At 39.8% G+C, this 22221-nt stretch overlaps 1 protein-coding gene across 1 annotated transcript in view; it reads left to right on the forward strand.

Moving 5' to 3' along the window:
- Nucleotides 1-21250: 21250 nt before the first annotated feature.
- Nucleotides 21251-22221, forward strand: part of LOC123747842 (uncharacterized) — an 11835-nt gene continuing 10864 nt past the window's right edge. Inside the window, exon 1 of the mRNA XM_045730045.2 lies at nt 21251-21321. The gene's annotated coding sequence lies outside the window, so the exon portion shown is untranslated. The remainder of the gene's footprint in view (nt 21322-22221) is intronic.

Genomic DNA, 22221 nt, shown 5'->3' on the forward strand with positions numbered 1-22221 from the left:
ACCCTGTCAGAGTAAATGAGACAAATGTATGTGAATGCATGTGTGTGTATATATGTATGTATATGTGTGTGTGTGTATGTATATGTATGGGTATAAAGTATATATGGAAGCTGATCAGAATTACATTTCACCTTTGTGAATGTACATTAACGACACTATGTAAAAGACACATCAAACACTTTATGTAGAGCATACGTAAATCTGTGTATCTATGTATTTACGTATGTAGGTTAGCTTATCATTTTAAAAGCACCGAATCACCTTCTGTGGTTGAGTGTTCAATAAACCCTTGAACTGTATGTTTAACACATCTCTAACCCTGTCCATGGAGGACAGAAGAAAATGTATATATGCTGGTTAGCATTGTAAATGTGTGGCCACGTCTGTGGTAGAAAATAATAATAATAATAATAAAAAAAAACTTCTAGTGTGTGGTCTGGACAACATTCTTCAGCCACGTTATTGTGACTCATCGCCTGCGTACAAGTATGAGACAAGTCTACAAGTATGAAACAAGTCCACAAGTATGAAACAAGTTCACAAGTATGAAACAAGTCCACAAGTATGAAACAAGTTCACAAGTATGAAACAAGTTCACAAGTATGAAACAAGTCCACATGTATGAAACTAATCCACAAGTATGAAAAAAGTCCACAAGTATGAAAAAAGTACACAAGTATGAAACAAGTCCACAAGTATGAAACAAGTCCACAAGTATGAAACAAGTCCACAAGTATGAAACAAGTCCACAAGTATGAAACAAGTCCACAAATATGAAACAAGTCCACAAGTATGAAACAAGTCCACAAGTATGAGAAAAGTCTACATGTATGAAACAAGTCCACAAGTATGAGAAAAGTCTACATGTATGAAACAAGTCCACAAATATGAAACAAGTCCACAAGTATGAAACAAGTCCACAAGTATGAGAAAAGTCTACATGTATGAAACAAGTCCACAAATATGAAACAAGTCCACAAATATGAAACAAGTCCACAAGTATGAAACAAGTCCACAAGTATGAGAAAAGTCTACATGTATGAAACAAGTCTACAAGTATGAAACAAAGCTTTAATGGCTCCCACCGCTGCAGAAATAATTGAATGCATTTCGAAACATCCCAACTGGTGAGTATAGTGTGGTGTGAGAAGAGCGGCGTGGAGGGTATAGTCTTATAGTCTGTATATTGTATACGAACTCAGTTTCCGGCACTTGATGCTATGTGGTGTCTGTGAATACTGAAGTTAAGTCTCTTGAATACGCATATACGGCAAAGAATTTTCTCCTTGGTCGATATGAGACGAATATTTTTGTCTCATATCACACATTGCAACATTATCATACCATAGGAAAAGAGTATCTTCATTGTACACAAAATACAGCTTTGATTTATTTGAGGTTCCAATAAATAAATAAAAAAAAATGCGGCTTGTGACCAGTTAACTAATGAACGTGTTTGATGTATTCCACGCTGACCTGGTGACTTTACAGTGTCCCTGGGTACTATACCATACAAACATTACAGTCTAAACATGCATTATATTACAAACAGTGGATGATTATTAGTGGGTGATTACAAACAATTAGTGTTTGTGATCATCAGTGGGTGATTACTAACAGTGGATAATTATCACCAGTGGGTGATTACAAGCAGTGGATGATTATATCAGCAGTCGGTGTTTACAAGCAGTGGATGATTACAAGCATTGAGTGAGTACTAGCCTTGAATAGCTTCCAGCAATGAGTAATTGCAAGCAGTGGATGATTAAAGCAGTTGGTAGACTACAAGCAGTGGTAGACTACAAGCAGTGGTAGACTACAAGCAGTGGTAGACAACAAGCAGTGGTAGACTACAAGCAGTGGTAGACAACAAGCAGTGGTAGACAACAAGCAGTGGTAGACTACAAGCAGTGGTAGACAACAAGCAGTGGCAGACTACAAGCAGTGGTAGACTACAAGCAGTGGTAGACAACAAGCAGTGGTAGACTACAAGCAGTGGTAGACTACAAGCAGTGGTAGACTACAAGCAGTGGTAGACTACAAGCAGCGGTGGTCTAGTTCACGTGGAACCAGGAACACTACCTGGAAGGACCAAGAGGTTCAGACATAGTCCCATTACTTACCAAACTACCTCTGAGATTAACAATTACGAAGCCGATGAGTTATAACCCAAAGGGTCAACGAATCAAATGTACCTTCTAAGAAAGTTTCTTACCAAACTATGCATATACATTTGACATATCTTGACATATTAACGATACTGTTCTACGAGTGAGTCGCTGTATATCAAGACTGCTTAACTGATGTTCTCTAAATGGTTATTGGAGTTGAACGAGGCTTAGAACCTATTTGAACTAATAGCCCATTGAGATTAGATGTGGGACGAGGGAAGTTGAGCACTAGGTGAGGCAGAACAAACCAATATTGAAATGGTAATGGGTAGACTTGACTGTTAAGGCCGTAACTTGGCATAGCGCGAGAGCTAGTATATATGTTCATGCAATTGTGTTTGCAGTAAACTGGGGCCATTTACTTACACTTAATGTGCTCAAGGACTTCGGCCTTATAGGAAGGTTCATTGGCTTTGTACAATAAGGTGACTGTTGGAGTGTAGTGGTGCACTGTACACCTGGTCTTATGAAGCGGTGAGTTAATTCCTGCTGTGGAGGACTGCTGGAATGTGGTGGTGCTGCTGTGACTGCTGGAATGTGGTGGTGCTGCTGTGAGTGACTGCTGGAATGTGGTGGTGCTGCTGTGGAGGACTGCTGGAATGTGGTGGCGCTGCTGTGGAGGACTGCTGGAATGTGGTGGCGCTGCTGTAGAGGACTGCTGGAATGTGGTGGTGCTGCTGTGAGTGACTGCTGGAATGTGGTGGTGCTGCTGTGAGTGACTGCTGGAATGTGGTGGTGCTGCTGCTGTGAGTGACTGCTGGAATGTGGTGGTGCTGCTGCTGTGAGTGACTGCTGGAATGTGGTGGTGCTCTTGTGAGTGACTGCTGGAATGTGGTGGTGCTCTTGTGAGTGACTGCTGGAATGTGGTGGTGCTGCTGTGAGTGACTGCTGGAATGTGGTGGTGCTGCTGCTGTGAGTGACTGCTGGAATGTGGTGGTGCTCTTGTGAGTGACTGCTGGAATGTGGTGGTGCTCTTGTGAGTGACTGCTGGAATGTGGTGGTGCTGCTGTGAGTGACTGCTGGAATGTGGTGGTGCTGCTGCTGTGAGTGACTGCTGGAATGTGGTGGTGCTCTTGTGAGTGACTGCTGGAATGTGGTGGTGCTCTTGTGAGTGACTGCTGGAATGTGGTGGTGCTGCTGTGAGTGACTGCTGGAATGTGGTGGCGCTGCTGTGAGTGACTGCTGGAATGTGGTGGCGCTGCTGTGGAGGACTGCTGGAATGTGGTGGTGCTGCTGCGAGTGACTGCTGGAATGTGGTGGTGCTGCTGCTGTGAGTGACTGCTGGAATGTGGTGGTGCTCTTGTGAGTGACTGCTGGAATGTGGTGGTGCTCTTGTGAGTGACTGCTGGAATGTGGTGGTGCTGCTGTGAGTGACTGCTGGAATGTGGTGGTGCTGCTGTGAGTGACTGCTGGAATGTGGTGGTGCTGCTATGAGTGACTGCTGGAATGTGGTGGTGCTGCTATGAGTGACTGCTGGAATGTGGTGGTGCTGCTGTGAGTGACTGCTGGAATGTGGTGGTGCTGCTATGAGTGACTGCTGGAATGTGGTGGTGCTGCTGTGAGTGACTGCTGGAATGTGGTGGTGCTGCTATGAGTGACTGCTGGAATGTGGTGGCGCTGCTGTGAGTGACTGCTGGAATGTGGTGGCGCTGCTTCGAGTGACTGCTGGAATGTGGTGGCGCGGCTTCGAGTGACTGCTGGAATGTGGTGGTGCTGCTGCTGTGAGTGACTGCTGGAATGTGGTGCTGCTGCTGTGAGTGACTGCTGGAATGTGGTGGTGCTGCTGCGAGTGACTGCTGGAATGTGGTGGCGCTGCTGTAGAGGACTGCTGGAATGTGGTGGTGCTGCTGTGAGTGACTGCTGGAATGTGGTGGTGCTGCTGTGAGTGACTGCTGGAATGTGGTGGTGCTGCTGTGAGTGACTGCTGGAATGTGGTGGCGCTGCTTCGAGTGACTGCTGACGTGTATTATGTAGTTAACCACTCTCCGTGGCGCTTTGATCCTGGTTCGTATCCTGGCCGGGGAGGATTGACTGGGCCCCAATCCTTAACTGTAGCCTCTTTTTACCCAACAGTAAAATGGGTAGTTGGTTGTTAAACGATTAGGCGGGTCGTATTCCAGGGAAAATTAGGATTAAGGACCTGTCCGACACGTTATGCGTGCTAGTGGCTTTAAAGGAATGTATAAGTACTCTTGTATAAATAAATAAATAAATAAATAAATAAATAAATAAATAAATAAATAAATAAATAAATAAATAAATAAATAAATAAATAAATAAATAAATAAATAAATAAAATAAATTAATACAAATAAATAATATAATAAATAACCGAGAAATATATATTAATGATGTTTTATATAAATACCAAAATTTTCTCATGATGAATGAGTCTTATTTGTCTCTTATTTCTGACTCTGACTGACTAACAGTCAGTCAGAGTCAGTTATTTCTGACTGACAGTCTGTTATTTCTGACTGACAGGGAAGAGAGAAGAGGAATAAAAAAAATAACACTAAAATTATGATTCTAATTGGATGGTATCTACTCCCTTCTATGGTTCATATCCCAGTGTCGTTTAAACTAATCGAAACCAAATCTTCTCCTTCGATTATCTGTGAGCCACTTAACCGGTTGACAACTCAGGAAATATTGGTGATCTACTCAAACGTCAGTCCATCTAAGCAAGAAATTTTGGATCAGAGGAAATATTGTTTGAGAACCAGATCCTCTGTGAATGGTATATATGACTTCGTTGCATTTGACGTATATTGATTACCTGTAATTATAATGTCTTTGCTGGTAACTGAAACACAGGATTTATAGATAGTCTAGACGGGAATTTTCTTATATGATTGTTACCCAGGAGTGTTCTAAATTGACGCAAGTTCTGTTTGATATTATGTAAGGTTAATATATGAATTGCATTCAAAAGATTTGTACATATATACATGTTTTAGGTTATTAATGCCTTACATGGCTTTAAAGATAACAGCCAGCTTAGTAATAATGTTGGTGCTGTGTTAATGATTTTTACGTTACTTTATATTATGTATTGCTACTTTTTACTTATATACTTTATCCCTATTTTTTACTCATACACTTTATTCTTTAACAGGTGGGTACAGGACCAGACGACATCTGATTCCCGTTAGCAAGCTGAGAGCTTTCCCATCCATAAGCTCATGGTATTAAGCCTTACCCTAAGCTCATGGTATTAAGCCTTACCCTAAGCTCATGGTATTAAGCCTTACCCTACTAGATTTTCTTGGAACACGACCCGCAAATCGGTTTAACAATCAGCTCCCCCAATTACTGCTGGGTGAACAATAGCAAGCAATCGAGGATTGTTGTCCATTCAGTGCTCCGCGGCCAGGGCTCTAACCTAATTTAACCTAACCTAACCCAACCTAACCTAACCTAACCTAACCTAACCTAACTCAACCTACCCTAACCTAACCTAACCTAACCTTACCTAACGTAACCTAACCTAACCTAATTCAACCTACCCTAACCTAACCTAACCTAACCTAACCTAACCTAACCTAACCTAACTCAACCTAACCTAACCTAACCTAACCTAACCTAACCTAACTTAACCTAACCTAACCAAGTGATGAGTGTTCTGTCACAACGCCAGAGGGTTCATTGCCTATTTTGCATGAAATTTTACTTTCCTGTGTTTAATAATGTTCTAAAAAATAGATTCCTCGCTATACTTCTTCCTGCTCCTCTCCAGTAATAATATTGGGGTCTGGACTTATCACAGTGCTTTAACAAAAAGAACAGATGTGATCTGGTCCAACTTGGAAGGAATTCCTGGATAAAGGTCCTTAGGGGCACTTTACTACCTGACTGTAAGTCATAAGGGGCACTTCACTACTTCAATAAAGGTCCTTTGGCACTTGAATATCTGTATGAAGGTCCTTCGGGAACTTCATTGTCCACATAATGGTCTTTGAGGCACTTCACTATCTGGTTGCAGATAGTGAACTACAAGCTCCTTGTGACCCTTTACTAAATGGATGAAGGTTCTTGGGGCACTTCACTACCTGGATTAAGGCCTGGATTACTCGGATGAAGGTCCTTGGGGCACTTCACTTCTCAGATAGTGCTTATTGGTGAACTTCACTACCAAGATATAGATACTAAGGCGCATCACAATGTTAATAGAAGATCACATCAGACAATAGCAACACATGTGTATTAAGCCTTAACAAAGCATAAGCTTATGTGTGTTCCACTCAGAACTCCGGACACAATACCTTAGAGGGAAGTGAGTCTCGTTTTGACAGCGTAAGCAGACCCTAATTCGAACTCAGTCTATCCAGACCGTCTATCCTAACGGTCTATACTAAGAGTCTATCCAGGCAGTCTATCCAGATAGTCTATCTTAACAGTCTATCCTAACAGTCTATCCTAACAGTCTATTCAAGCAGTCTATCATTATATTGATAATTTTCTTTTAAAATTTTCACTGAAATTTAGCAATCTTAAATTCAATAGACTACAATTATGACAGGTTTCCATCATAGAGTGAAACTATTTACGCATTAAACTAGTTTGTTGTCAATAATTCATCATTACAATCAGCTTTCTATAATCATCTATGAATTTAAAGCTTTGATACACGTGTGTGTTCCAAAACCCATCAGAAGCTCAGAATGCCAGATTGTAATCTGTTATATATTTTAATTTCTGTAAAATATTTTTTCTTGTAAATATATTTATTTCTGTACAATAAACCTTTCCAGTGAAAATTTGTTTAATGGTGAAGAAAGTTTTGTTGCCACGCTCTTAATATTGTCATGATATGTTATTATAATTATCTGTTATAATTATAGTTATCTGTTCAATATTGAACAATACAAATAACATTGTACTTTCTAATTTACTCACTATACACAATGCAGAACAACCACCCTGGAAACACAAACCGAAACTGTCTCTATTTTCCGCTTGTTACAACTTGTAATAAAGTTGTTGCCACGCTCTTAATAACAGATAATTATGTTACAACTTGTAATAAAGTTGTTACATTTTGGCTTAACGTGTTTATGACGTATTAGAACGTTGTTACAACTTGCTCTATTGGTTGTTATAACTAGTTAGGAAGTGTTAAAACTTGTTCGAACGTTGTACCAACGTCGTAGTTTCGGTGTGTGTTTGGCGGGTTAAGAGTATATATGAATCTGTTGAATTATTCAACACCACAAAGATGACCTCTTTAGTCCAGCCATTATTGTGATGAACTGTAAGAACTGTGACGAATAAAGTTTCTGAATTAGAGAATGTTATTTTGTTTGGTGTCCTTCACATATTGGAGTATGGGATGCTCGAGGAAGAGCGACCTCAACACACTACCCCCGCTGGCTCCCTACATCACACGCCCCACTAACACATTTCTCCCGCACCATCTCCGGGGAAATTAATTCACTGCAAATAACTACCCCAACTCCCATTTCTTCCCCCCTTAGCATTTCTTTTACCAATTTATGTCCTATTTTTGCTCTTTCCAGCTTTCCTGACTAAATTTTATTTGTCACTTTCGCACACATTATTACACAGAATTTGTATATATAGTTTTTGTTTATAATACATATAGCTTTATATGTACCACATTTGAGCTATGAATTAATTTAGCTAATTATCTCATCTTTCAATTGTGGCATCTTTACATGTAACTGAGAAGTGATTATTGCTCTCAGTGCTTAACCTTAAATGTAAAAAGAAAGCTTCGAACAAAAAGAGGTAAGAATGGTGAAGCCAATCTATAATATCAATTTGTTAAACTCTGTACTCACCTAGTACTCACCTAGTTGTGTTTGCGGGGGTTAAGCTCTGGCTCTTTGGTCCCGCCTTTCAACTGTCAATGAACTGGTGTACAGATTCCTGAGCCTACTGGGCTCTATCATATCTATATTTGAAACTGTGTATGGAGTCAGCCTCCACCACAACACTACTTAATGTATTCCATTTGTTAACTACACTGAAACTGAAAAAATTCTTTCTAACGTCTCTGTGGCTCATCTGGGTACTAAGCTTCCACCTGTGTCCCCTTGTTCGTGTTCCACCCGTGGTAAAGAGTTTGTCTTTGTCCACCCTGTCAATTCCCCTGAGAATTTTGTAGGTGGTTATCATGCCTCCCCTTACTCTTCTGTTTTCCAGGGTTGTGAGGCTCAGCTCCCTTAGCCTTTCCTCGTAGCTCATTCCTCTCAGTTCCGGGACCAGTCTGGTGGCATACCTCTGAATCTTCTCTAACCTCGTTGTATTTAACTAGGAATGGACTCCAGGCTGGAGCTGCATACTCCAGGATTGATCTTACATAAGTGGTATACAACGTCCTGACCGATTCCTTACACAAGTTTCTAAAGGCAGTTCTTATATTGGCCAGTCTAGCATATGCCGCTGATGATATTCTTTTGATGTGGGCCTCTGGGGACAGGTTCGGTGTGATATCAACCCCCCCAGATCTTTCTCTCTATTTGACTCTTGAAGAATTTAACCTCCCAGATGGTACTTTGTGTTCAGCCTTCTGCTCCCTTCGCTTAATTTCATTACTTTACATTTTCCTGAGTTGAACTTTAGCAGCCATTTTCTAGACCATTCCTCCAGTTTGTCCAGGTCGTCCTGTATTCTCTGTCTATCTTCATCTATTTTTATTCTTCTCATAATTTTTGCATCATCAGCAAACATTGAGAGGAATGAGTCTATGACCTCTGAAAGGTCGTTTACATATACTAGAAACAGGATGGGTCCGAGTACAGAGCCCTGTGGAACCCCGCTGGTGACATCTCGCCACTCTGATGCCTCCCCCTCACCGTTACTCGCTGTTTCCTATTGCTTAGATACTCCCTTATCCACTGGAGCACCTTACCTTTTACTCCTGCCTGCTGCTCCAACTTTTGTAACAGCCTTTTGTGAGGTACTGTGTCAAAGGCTTTCTGACAGTTCAAGAAAATGCAGTCTGCTCTGTAATTACCTAAGTGTAATTACCAAAATGTAGTTACAGGATGAGAGCTACGCTCGTGGTGTCCCGTCTTCCCAGCACTCTTTGTCATATAACGCTTTGAAACTACTGTATGTGTGTGTGCGTGTGTGTACTCACCTAGTTGTGTTTGCGGGGGTTGAGCTCTGGCTCTTTGGTCCCGCCTCTCAACCGTCAATCAACAGGTGTATAGGTTCCTGAGCCTATTGGGCTCTATCATATCTACACTTGAAGCTGTGTATGGAGTCAGCCTCCACCACATCACTTCCTAATGCATTCCATTTGTCAACCACTCTGACACTATGTGTGTGTGTGTGTGTGTGTGTGTGTGTGTGTGTGTGTGTGTGTGTGTGTGTGTGTGTGTGTGTGTGTGTGTGTGTGTGTGTGTGTGTGTGTGTGTGTGTGTGTGTGTGTGTGTGTGTGTGTGTGTGTGTGTATGTGTGTGTGTGTGTGTAATTACCTAAGTGTAGTTACAGGATGAGAGTTACGCTCGTGGTGTCCCGTCTTCCCAGCACTCTTTGTCATATAACGAAAGTATTTTGAATAAGGTGTATTTATTATTTGTATCCGCAGAATCGAACTATTAGCTCTTGGACCCCCGCCTTTCTAACCAATATTTTTCCTCTATGTCTACTACATATGTTTCTCTCAAACACAAGCGCACACATCCCCAGGAAGCAGCCCGTAGCAGCCGTCTAACTCCCAGGTACCTATTTACTTCTAGGTGAACAGGAGTAATCTGTGTGAAATAAACTCTACCCATTTGTTTCTGCCTCGTCCGGGAATCGAACCCGGGCTCTTAGGACTACGACCCCCGAGCGCTGTCCACTCAGCCGCGAGGCCCCAAACATTTCTCACCCAAGAACTGACTGACTGTGGTTTGAACTGTGGTTTGACTGACCTGGCTAACCTTATCAGTTAGTCAGGCCAGACTGGCCTGACACCAGTGTGTCTGTGTGTGCGTGTGTGTGTGTGTGTGTGTATGTGTGTGTGTGTGTGTATGTGTGTGTGTATGCATGTGTGTGTGTGTGTGTGTGTGTGGGTGTGTGTGAGTGTGTGTGTGTGTGTGTGTGTGTGTGTGTGTGTGTGTGTGTGTGTGTGTGTGTGTGTGTGTGTGTGTGTGTGTGTGTGTGTGTGTGTGTGTGTGTGTGTGTGTGTGTGTGTGAGCGTGTGTGTGTGATAATATATCATACTTTGATTCGATTTTGTCTCGAACACATATCAACATATATCTCCCCTCTTATCTCCGGTTCTTCCACCTCGTTCCCGTCATCTGTCCATTTGATGTTCTCTCAGGTTGATCTTCCTGGCTACCGTCTCGACCTCTGACCCGTCTATCCGGCGTGTTTCCCAGTGCCGTCTCGGCCGAGTAAGCGAGTTGCAGTGCAGCACGTGCCTCTCATTCTCTTCGGATGCTGCTGATAAGGCTTGTTATCTCTATTGTTCGAGCTCGGCCTCCTGGAAGCTGATGATGCCTTTATTTATGAGCCCTCGGCCAGGACTCTCCCAGCACTTAGACGTGCCAGCTTACGAGATGTGCACCTCTTACGTGTTAGCTTACGAGATCTGTAACTCTTACGTGTTAGCTTACGAGATGTGCACCTCTTACGTGTTCGCTTACGAGATCTGTAACTCTTACGTGTTAGCTTACGAGATCTGTAACTCCTACGTGTCCACTTCGGGGCGGTTTCGGAGCTCGTAAAATGTGTAATAAATACAAACTAAGCATCCATTTATTTCATAAGCGAACTCGTAAGTTCTTGGTGAATCAAGGCAACTTACGATATAAACTGACGATATGTAATGTGAATCGTGAATTAACGACCAAAAACATGAAGAAAAGAAACTGAGCTCAGCTCCATATGGATCTGAGCTCTATATAGCTATATATCTAGCTCTGAGCGTCAGAGCTCTACATAGAGCTCTGACGCTGCTCTAACTTGTACCGTAGCCAAACCTTCACCCTTATATCCCTTCCAAGGTAAGGTAATTAAGAGGAGAAAGCCAGAGTCACTTAGAAGGGATAAGGTCCAGGATCTGGGATCTGAGGTCCAGGAGCCGGGGTATGAGGTCCAGTAGCTGGGATATGAGGTCCAGGAGCTGGGATATGAGGTCAGGGAGCTGGGATATGAGGTCCAGGAGCCGGGATATGAGGTCTAGGAGCTGGGATATGAGGTCCAGGAGCTGGGATATGATGTCAGGGAGCTGGGATATGAGGTCCAGTATCTGGGATATGAGATATGAGGTTCAGGAGCTGGGATGTGAGGTCCAGTATCTGGGATATGAGGTCCAGGAGCTGGGATATGAGGTCCAAGAGCTGGAATATGAGGTCCAGTAACTGGGATATGAGGTCCAGGGGCTGGGATGTGAGGTCTAGTATCTGGGATATGAGGTCCAGGAGCTGGGATATGATTTCCAGTAGCTGGAATATGAGGTCAAGGAGTTGGGATACGAGGACCAGGAGCTGGGATATGAGAACCAGGAGCTGGGATGTGAGGTCAGGGAGCTGGGATATGAGGTCAGGGAGCTGCGATGTGAGATCCAGGAGCTGGGATATGATGTCCAAGAGCTGGAATATGAGTTCCAGTAGCTGGGATATGAGGTCAGGGAGCTGGGATATGAGGTCCAGGAGCTGGGATATGAGTTCCAGTAGATGAGATATGAGGTCAGGGAGCTTGGATATGAGGTGCAAAAGCTGGGATATGAGGAGAAAGCCAGATTCACATAGAAGGAATATGAGGTCCAGGAGATGGGATATGAGGTCAGGGAGCTGTTATATGAGGTCTAGGAGCTGGGCTTTGAGGAGAAAGCCATAGTCACTTAGAAGGTATATAAGGTCAAGGAGTTGGGATATGAGGTCCAGAAGCTGGGATATAGGGTCAAGGAGCTGGGATATGAGATCAAAGAGCTGAAATATGAGGTCTAGGAGCTGGGATATGTGAATAAAGCCAGAGTCACTTAGAAATGATATGAGGTCCAGGAGCTAGGATATGAGGTCCAAAAGCTGGGAAATGAGGTCAAGGAGCTGGGATATGAGGACGGGGTGAAGTAATGCTGCCCATGCAACCACTTGAAGCATCGGGAATCGAACGCCGACTCTGCAAGAAGCAAGATTGTTGCCGTAGAGACCACTGCTATACAGTCGTACTGGCCTAGTGGTATTTATGGCTGGGATGCCCGTGACGTTTGCAGATTTATACGACAAAATACGTCAGCAATATTCCAAACTCAAATCTATTCAGAAATATCTCATTTAAACGTCACATAGCAAAAAGCTATGTTAATGTAATGGATTTTTTCGCTGATATATGTGAATATAAATTATTATTATTTTATATTTTTCATAAAGACAGCTAATTAAAAAATTGCAACTTTATATATTCAATTTTAGGATATTTTTCTAGCATTTATGTTAATAGATCAAGAATTTTTGCGTCTACTGTAAGTTAATTTGGTTCGTTCTCTTTTTCGTAGAGTTGATAATATGCGACTCATAGACTCACAGCGAGTCTGTGAGTCTATGAGTCATAGAGTCTGTGAGTTTTACAATCCTAGAGTCTGTGAGTATGTGAGTCCTAGAAACAGTGAGTCTGTGAGTCAATGAGTCTGTGAGTCAATGAGTCTGTGAGTCCTAGAGTCTGTGAGTCAATGAGTCTGAGAGTCCTAAAGTCTGTGAGTCCAATAAACAGTAAGTCTGTGAGTCGGTTACAGCTCCATTTCCTGAACAGCTTTGCAGATTCTGGTGAAGAATTAACCATCAGAAAATTATATCATATTATTATGCCTAAAATCAAGCAAAATTCCACACATAAATCAATAGAATATACATACATATACATACATAACTATACATATAAATATATAAATATACATACACATAATTACCTACTTATTAAACTAAATGAGCTATTCGAAGGTTAAGTAAAAATCTCAGGGCTGTTATAGGATCTGGAGGTTATATATCAGTTGACTGGAGGCTATCAGCCAAGGTCTGGAAGCTGTGTCAGCATCCGGTCACTGGAATAACATCCTGTCCTAACCTCCAGATCCTGGAAGATCCTCCACATCACGACAAACCGAGATCTGATGTCTGTGTCAGGAACTGGAGGCTATATCAGAACTATGAGACTATTAACCAATGACTTAAGGGGGACGGGATGGTTTTAGCAGACACCATAGATCATGTGGGAGGGAAGTTCACGGTAAAATCCATAGACTATATGGAAGGGTAGGTCTCTGCCCTATGCATGGGTGGCTTGAAGGTACTATGGGAGAATGGTAGCAACCGTGGGAGTCAATGGGAGAAAATTACATCGTTCAAATTCTCAAATAATATGAAATGTTATAATAATATTGATTATGCAAATTTTACCTGTTGTTGCTCACAGAAAAATTCCAATGGATTAGTCATCAAATAAATTTCCCCGTATTCACCTGCCCTGTTTAGTGATATGACAGTAAATCGTTGATATCATTCATTATCCGCAATAAATACTAGATATATTTTGGTGTTTCTTAAACACGCTTAACTGAACAAATATTTTACATGCAGAGAATTGGATGTTTTATTATTTCGTGTTTGCTGCTGCTTTATTCTCTTGAGAGGTGTGGACCGCAAGGAACCTGATATTAAATGATGATTTGTAGCTTGATAATTATTATCGATCTTAGTTATATACACCAGATTAAATAAGACAAGAATCTGGTAATCAGTGAGTTTAGAGTTATTGACTCAGAGAGCTGCGAGAGAGAGAGAGAGAGAGAGAGAGAGAGAGAGAGAGAGAGAGAGAGAGAGAGAGAGAGAGAGAGAGAGAGAGAGAGAGAGAGAGAGAGAGAGAGAGAGCGAGAGAGAGAGAGAGAGAGAGAGAGAGAGAGAGAGAGAGAGAGAGAGAGAGAGAGAGAGAGAGAGAGAGAGAGAGAGAGAGAGAGAGAGAGAGAGAGAGAGAGAGAGAGAGAGAGAGAGAGAGAGAGAGAGAGAAAGAGAGAGAGAGAGAGAGAGAACTCCTTACATTAATTAAACACAAGATACAGATGGCCAGGATGCAGGAAGTCAAGGGGCCTGCAGCCAGCCAATCATCAAGGCTGATTGTGAGGGAGCCGGGAATACAATACAGGGCCAAGATTATGAGCCACAATAGAGCCACTGTGGCTCACACACCTCTAAACTCTATGGAAGATGGCAGCTTGGATTATATTAAGAGGGACGGAGGGCGTAAAAGAACCAGAGATTCAGACAATATGTTTACAATATGCAAAATTAAAATTGCAGAGGATTACGACTGTCAAGAGACCACTAGGGACAAACTAGCCTACATGTGTACAGAATGCCTGGGGATTTGTGGACATGGAGAGACGCGAATTGACAAATGAACTCTTGACCCATGCGAGACAACGCCTATTTACTCCCCTCTTATATTTGTATAACCTACGCTTGAAACAATACAGCAACCCATTGCCAATTATGGCATCCGGATATCTGTTAAATAAGTCTACAGTCCTATTCCAGAGCAAATTTGATAAACATCTAATTAGTATCCATGATTTCCTTTCCTATTATGGGTTTAAAGAACTTGCAATCAAGTAATGTACCTTTTGTTATACTGATTCATCCGCTTTTATTTTTCAGTGTTATCGCTGGAATCAAAATTCTTCTTCAAAATATTTTCATAACACGCCTCAAATATTTCGCAATAACAATTCGATATTTTACACACTACCAATAAAATATATATCAAGTCTATATTGAACGGAGGTTAAATATTGATTACAAAATTATAATTGTGAACAAACAAGAACTAAAAATTATGAACAAAATAAACATTTGTTGTGACTGATAAAAGAGGCTGAATAGACGCTTGAGTCACAATAACGTTGCAGAAGATATGATGACCAAATCACACACCAGAATGTGGAGAAACGAAGACGTTTCGGTCCGTCATAGACCAAATGACTATATTATAGTACAGGACGGACCGAAACGTCGTCGCCTCTCCATCTCTGGTGTGTGGTTTGGTCAACAGAAATTGTATACAAATAAAATCCATAAATAAGTATTATTTTTTTTTTTTTCTGATAGTCACATAGATTCAAAGTTACGAGATGTAAAGCAAAATTTAATCCTTCAGTTAAATAACAAACACAATATTTGGACTTTTGCTGAGCTGAAATACAAATGTCAGTGCTGTAACGTCAGGGAATTAACCGAGGCATTACTGTTGACAGTCAAGACTTTGAAATGGTTCTGGGGTCCAGGATTCGTTAGAGGATAAATGAAAGCTTCGTGCTACAAATGGCAGAGTGGGCTTTTTCCATTTTCCATGAAAAAGTTGTTGATTGGATTTCAAGCTGATTAATCTACCCATGGGCGGAGATAATTGAGAGTAATGCCTCGTTCCGTTCGTCAGTCGCTTGTAGTGCAAGAGCCATTGCGGATAGCTGCGTTATTAGGCTCCGTTGGCACAGGCAGTTTGTCTTTGTTGATATGTATGTATATATATATATATATATATATATATATATATATATATATATATATATATATATATATATATATATATATATATATATATATATGTCGTACCTAGTAGCCAGAACTCACTTCTCAGCCTACTATGCAAGGCCAAATTTGCCTAGTAAGCCAAGTTTTCATGAATTAATTGTTTTTCGACTACCTAACCTACCTAACCTAACCTAACCTAACTTTTTCGGCTACCTAACCAAACCTAACCTATAAAGATAGGTTAGGTTAGGTTAGGTAGGGTTGGTTAGGTTCGGTCATATATCTACGTTAATTTTAACTCCAATAAAAAAAAATTGACCTCATACATAATGAAATGGGTAGCTTTATCATTTCATAAGAAAAAAATTAGAAAAAATATATTAATTCAGGAAAACTTGGCTTATTAGGCAAATCGGGCCTTGAATAGTAGGCCAAAAAGTGAGTTCTGGCTACTAGGTACGACATATATATATATATATATATATATATATATATATATATATATATATATATATATATATATATATATATATATATATATATATATATATATATATATGTCGTACCTAGTAGCCAGAACGCATTTCTCAGCCTATTATGCAAGGCCCGATTTGCCTAATAAGCCAAGTTTTCATGACTTAATATATTTTCTCTAATTTTTTTCTTATGAAATGATAAAGCTACCTATTTCATTATGTGTGAGGTCAATTTTATTTTATTGGAGTTAGAATTAATGTAGATATATGACCGAACCTAACCAACCCTACCTAACCTAACCTAACCTATCTTTATAGGGTAGGTTAGGTTAGGTAGCCGAAAAAGTTAGGTTAGGTTAGGTTATGTAGGTTAGGTAGTCGAAAAACAATTAATTCATGAAAACTTGGCTTATTATGCAAATCGGGCCTTGCATAGTAGGATGAGAAGTGCGTTCTGGCTACTAGGTACGACATATATATATATATATATATATATATATATATATATATATATGTCGTACCTAGTAGCCAGAACTCACTTCTCAGCCTACTATTCAAGGCCCGATTTGCCTAATAAGCCAAGTTTTCCTGAATTAATATATTTACTATAATTTTTTTCTTATGGAATGATAAAGCAACCCTTTTCTCTATGTATGAGGTCAATTTTTTTTTATTGGAGTTAAAATTAACGTAGATATATGACCGAACCTAACCAACCCTACCTAACCTAACCTAACCTATATTTATAGGTAGGGTTAGGTTAGGTAGCCAAAAAAAGCTAGGTTAGGTTAGGTTAGGTAGGTTAGGTAGACGAAAAAACATTAATTCATGAAAACTTGGCTTATTATGCAAATCGGGCCTTGAATAGTAGGCTGAGAAGTGCGTTCTGGCTATTAGGTACGACATATATATATATATATATATATATATATATATATGTCGTACCTAGTAGCCAGAACGCACTTCTCTGCCTAGTATGCATGGTCCGATTTGCCTAATAAGCCAAGTTTTCCTGAATTAATATATTTTCTCTCATTTTTTTCTTATGAAATGATAAAGCTACCCATTTCATTATGTATGAGGTCAATTTTTTTTATTGGAGTTAAAATTAACGTAGATATATGACCGAACCTAACCAACCCTACCTAACCTAACCTAACCTAACCTATCTTTATAGGTTAGGTTAGGTAGCCGAAAAAGTTAGGTTAGATTAGGTTAGGTAGATTAGGTAGTCGAAAAACAATTAATTCATGAAAACTTGGCTTATTAGGCAAATCGGGCCTTGCATAGTAGGCCAAGAAGTGCGTTCTGGCTGCTAGGTACGACATATATATATATATATATATATATATATATATATATATATATATATATATATATATATATATATATATATATATATATATATGTCGTACCTAATAGCCAGAACGCACTTCTCGGCCTACTATGCAAGGCCCGATTTGCCTAATAAGCCAAGTTTTCCTGAATTAATATATTTTCTCTTATTTTTTTCTTATGAAATGATAAAGCTACCCATTTCATTATGTATGAGGTCAATTTTTTTTTATTGGAGTTAAAATTAACGTTGATATATGACCGAACCTAACCAACCCTACCTAACCTAACCTAACCTATCTTTATAGGTTAGGTTAGGTTAGGTAGCCGAAAAAGTTAGGTTAGGTTAGGTTAGGTAGGTTAGGTAGTCGAAAAACAATTAATTCATGAAAACTTCCCTTATTAGGCAAATCTGGCCTTGCATAGTAGGCAGAGAAGTGCGTTCTGGCTACTAGGTACGACATATATATATATATATATATATATATATATATATATATATATATATATATATATATATTGGTAGCAGTCTTTCCTGTAGACATATATTATTAAATATGATCGAAAAAGTAAGATTAATAATTCTAACACGAATTTTCTCAATGTTTCTTATATTTTTCTTCACTGTTGATGGTAACTGAAAAATCAATTCTCCAAAATTCATTTTTATTTCTAGTCTGACGCGACACTTGAGCGCGTTCCGTAAAACTTATTACATTTTCAAACACTTTAGTTTACACAGACACAACTATATCTGAACAGAGCTTAAACATCTTGGATTTTATACCTGCATTTGGGTGAGGTGATATGTTACAACAGTTTTGGATGAGGTGAAAACAAACTTTCAACACAAGACAGAACACGAAACAATGGGTATAATATTTTGTAAGTTAAAGGGAAGAATGGAAGTAACTTCAAAGGGCCTATTGGCCCATATTTCGTGTTGCTTCTATATTGGTTCGGAGTCTTAAAGTGGGTAGAATATAGTTGTGCATTAATTGGCTGTTGATTGCTGGTGTCGACTTCTCAATGTGTAGTGCCTCACAGATATCTAGCCGCCTGCTATCGCTGTATTTATCGATGATTTCCCTGTTTTTTGTTAAGACTTCTCTGGTTATGGTCTGGTTGTGGGAAGAGATTATATGTTCCTCAATGGAGCCCTGTTGCTTATGCATCGTTAATCGACTGGAAAGAGATGTTGTTGTCTTGCCTATATACTGAATTCTTTGAGGCTTACAGTCCCCAAGAGGGCATTTGAAGGCATAGACGACATTGGTCTCTTTTAAAGCGTTCTGCATTGTGTCTGGAGAGTTTCTCATGAGTAGGTTGGCCGTTTTCTTGGTTTTATAGTAGATCGTCAATTGTATCTTCTGATTTTTGTCTTTAGGGATAACGTTTCTATTAACAATATCTTTCAGGACAGTTTCCTCCGTTTTTTGAGCTGTGGAAAAGAGACAACTAACACAACACCTGTACCCACTATTAGACTATTTTACAGGAACTTCTTTTTACAACCAATTAATGCACAACAATATTCTACCCACTTCAAGACTCCGCACCATTATAGAAGCATCAAGAAATATGGGCCAATAGGCCCATTACAGTTACTTCCATTCTTCCCTTTATCCTACAAAATATTATACCCATTGTTTTGTGTTCTGTCTTGTGTTGAAAGTTTGTTTTCACCTCATCCAGAACTGTTGTAAGACATCACCTCACCCAAATGCAGGTATAAAATCGAAGCTGTTTAAACTCTGTTCAGTTTAGTTGTGTGTGTGTAAACTAAAGTCTTTGAAAATGTAATAAGTTTTACGAAACGCGTTAAAGTGTCGCGTCAGACTAGAAATAAAAATGAATTTTGGAGAATTGATCTTTCAGTTACCATCAACAGTGAAAAGAAGTATAAGAAGCATCGAGAAAATTCGTGTTAGAATTATTAATCATACTTTTTCGGTCATATTTAATAATATATATATATATATATATATATATATATATATATATATATATATATATATATATATATATATATATATATATATATATATATATATATATATATATATATATATATATATATATATATATATGTCGTACCTAATAGCCAGAACGCACTTCTCAGCCTACTATTCAAGGCCCGATTTGCCTAATAAGCCAAGTTTTCATGAATTAATGTTTTTTCGTCTACCTAACCTACCTAACCTAACCTAACCTAGCTTTTTTTGGCTACCTAACCTAACCTTACCTATAAATATAGGTTAGGTTAGGTTAGGTAGGGTTGGTTAGGTTCGGTCATATATCTACGTTAATTTTAACTCCAATAAAAAAAAATTGACCTCATACATAGAGAAAAGGGTTGCTTTATCATTTCATAAGAAAAAAATTATAGTAAATATATTAATTCAGGAAAACTTGGCTTATTAGGCAAATCGGGCCTTGAATAGTAGGCCAAAAAGTGAGTTCTGGCTACTAGGTACGACATATATATATATATATATATATATATATATATATATATATATATATATATATATGTTTCATTGAATATGACCGCATATTCTGTATTTATTATTTTCTGGTTTAGGGCTTCTATCCCTCTAACTATTTTCTTAGCATCAGGGCTTAATTGAAATAGGAGTTCTCCAAAACTCATTTTCGTACTTTTAAGGTGAAGAAAAGAAGTGATTTACTATAGAGTGTATTACACTTATTTGTATAATATGTTGGAAATGTTGGAAATTTGACTCCTGAGCGTGATTTTTGAGCCGAATTATGATTCATTGCAATTATTTTCATTTTCAAACTACGATCTTTTAAACATTAAATATTCTAATTACTGAAAACGGCCATGGGTCATATTTTGCCCAAACCCCCTTGCGGTTTTCAAAATATCTCATATGTCGGAAATTTGACTCATGAGCGTGACTTTTGAGCCGAATTCTGACTCTTTGCACCCATTTTCATTTTCAAATTACGATTTTTATACCGAAAATATGTTAATTACTAAAAACAGCGATGGGTCATTTTTTGCCCAAATCCCCCGGCAGTTTTCAAAATATTTCAAATATCGGAAAATTGACTCTTGAGCGTGATTTTTGAGCCGAATTCTGACTCTTTGCACCTATTTTCATTTTCAAATTACGATCTTTTATACCGAAAATATGCTAATTATTGAAAACGGCGATGGGTCATATTTTGCCCAAACCCCCCTGCAGTTTTCAAAGTATCTCATATGTCAGAAATTTGACTCCTGAACGTGATTTTTTTAGCCGAATTCTGACTCTTTGCACCTATTTTCATTTTCAAATTACGATTTTTATATCGAAAATATGTTAATTACTAAAACCAGCGATGGCTCATATTTTGCCCAAACCCCCCCTGCAGTTTTCAAAATATCTCAAATGTCGGAAAATTGACTCTTGAGCGTGATTTTTGAACCGAATTCTGACTCTTTGCATCCATTTTCATTTTCAAATTTAGATGTTTTATACCGAAAAAATGCGAATTACTGAAAACGGCGATAGGGAAATAAAACTAGGTATGATAGGGAAATGGGACAGGAGTCAACAACCGATGACTCGAAGGGCGGGATCCAAGAGTCAATGCTCAATCCTGCAGACACAAATAGGTTAGCATACAGCCCCGTCCTCCCACATTGCAGCCTGGCCGCTCCAGCTCACTCAGACTTCTCTGTTCGTGTGGAGTTCACCGGTTATCAATCCACATCTTATCAGCGATGATAAATCGAGCACAGCATTACTCGATGTGGGTAGCCAGTATTATCAGGGTCCACTATCACCAGTACCCACCATCTCCATCCTCAGTGTACCGGGAACCTCCTCCACACCACAGGTACCGGTTGTTATTGGTTTGACACTGACCCGTTAAGCTTCTTGACTCCTCCAGTACTATCCACTGGGGCACCTAGCATCATCTACTGGAAGGTGGTCCTCCATAGTCTATTGTTGGTGTTTTCCTGAGCAGGAGTTTGCAGGTTAGTCCGTCGTGTAATAGTGTGTGTGTGTGTGTGTGTATGTGTGTGTGTGTGCGTGTGTGTTTACTAGTTGTGTTTTTACGGGGGTTGAGCTTTTGCTCTTTTGACCCGCCTCTCAACTGTCAATCAACTGTTTACTAACTACTATTTTTTTTTTTCCCACACCACACACACACACACCCCCCAGGAAGCAGCCCGTGACAGTTGACTAACTCCCAGGTACCTATTTACTGCTAGGTAACAGGGGCATTCAGGGTGAAAGAAACTTTGCCCATTTGTTTCTGCCTCGTGCGGGAATCGAACCCGCGCCACAGAATTACGAATCCTGCGCGCTATCCACCAGGCTACGAGGCCCCTAAGGGCCCTACGAGGGTACTGTGTGTGTGTGTGTGTGTGTACTCACCTAGTTGTGCTTGCGGGGGTTGAGCTCTGGCTCTTTGGTCCCGCCTCTCAACTGTCAATCAACAGGTGTACAGGTTCCTGAGCCTATTGGGCTCTATCATATCTACTTGAAACTGTGTATGGAGTCAGCCTCCACCACATTGCTTCCAAATGCATTCCATTTGTCAACCACTCTGACACTAAAAAAGTTCTTTCTAATATCTCTGTGGCTCATTTGGGCACTCAGTTTCCACCTGTGTCCCCCTAGTGCGTGTGCCCCTTGTGTTAAACAGCCTGTCTTTATCAACCCTGTCGATTCCCTTGAGAATCTTGAATGTGGTGATCATGTCCCCCCTAAATCTTCTGTCTTCCAACGA

The sequence above is a fragment of the Procambarus clarkii genome, chromosome 22, assembly GCF_040958095.1.
Source record: "Procambarus clarkii isolate CNS0578487 chromosome 22, FALCON_Pclarkii_2.0, whole genome shotgun sequence".
In the NCBI taxonomy this organism is placed as follows: domain Eukaryota; kingdom Metazoa; phylum Arthropoda; class Malacostraca; order Decapoda; family Cambaridae; genus Procambarus; species Procambarus clarkii.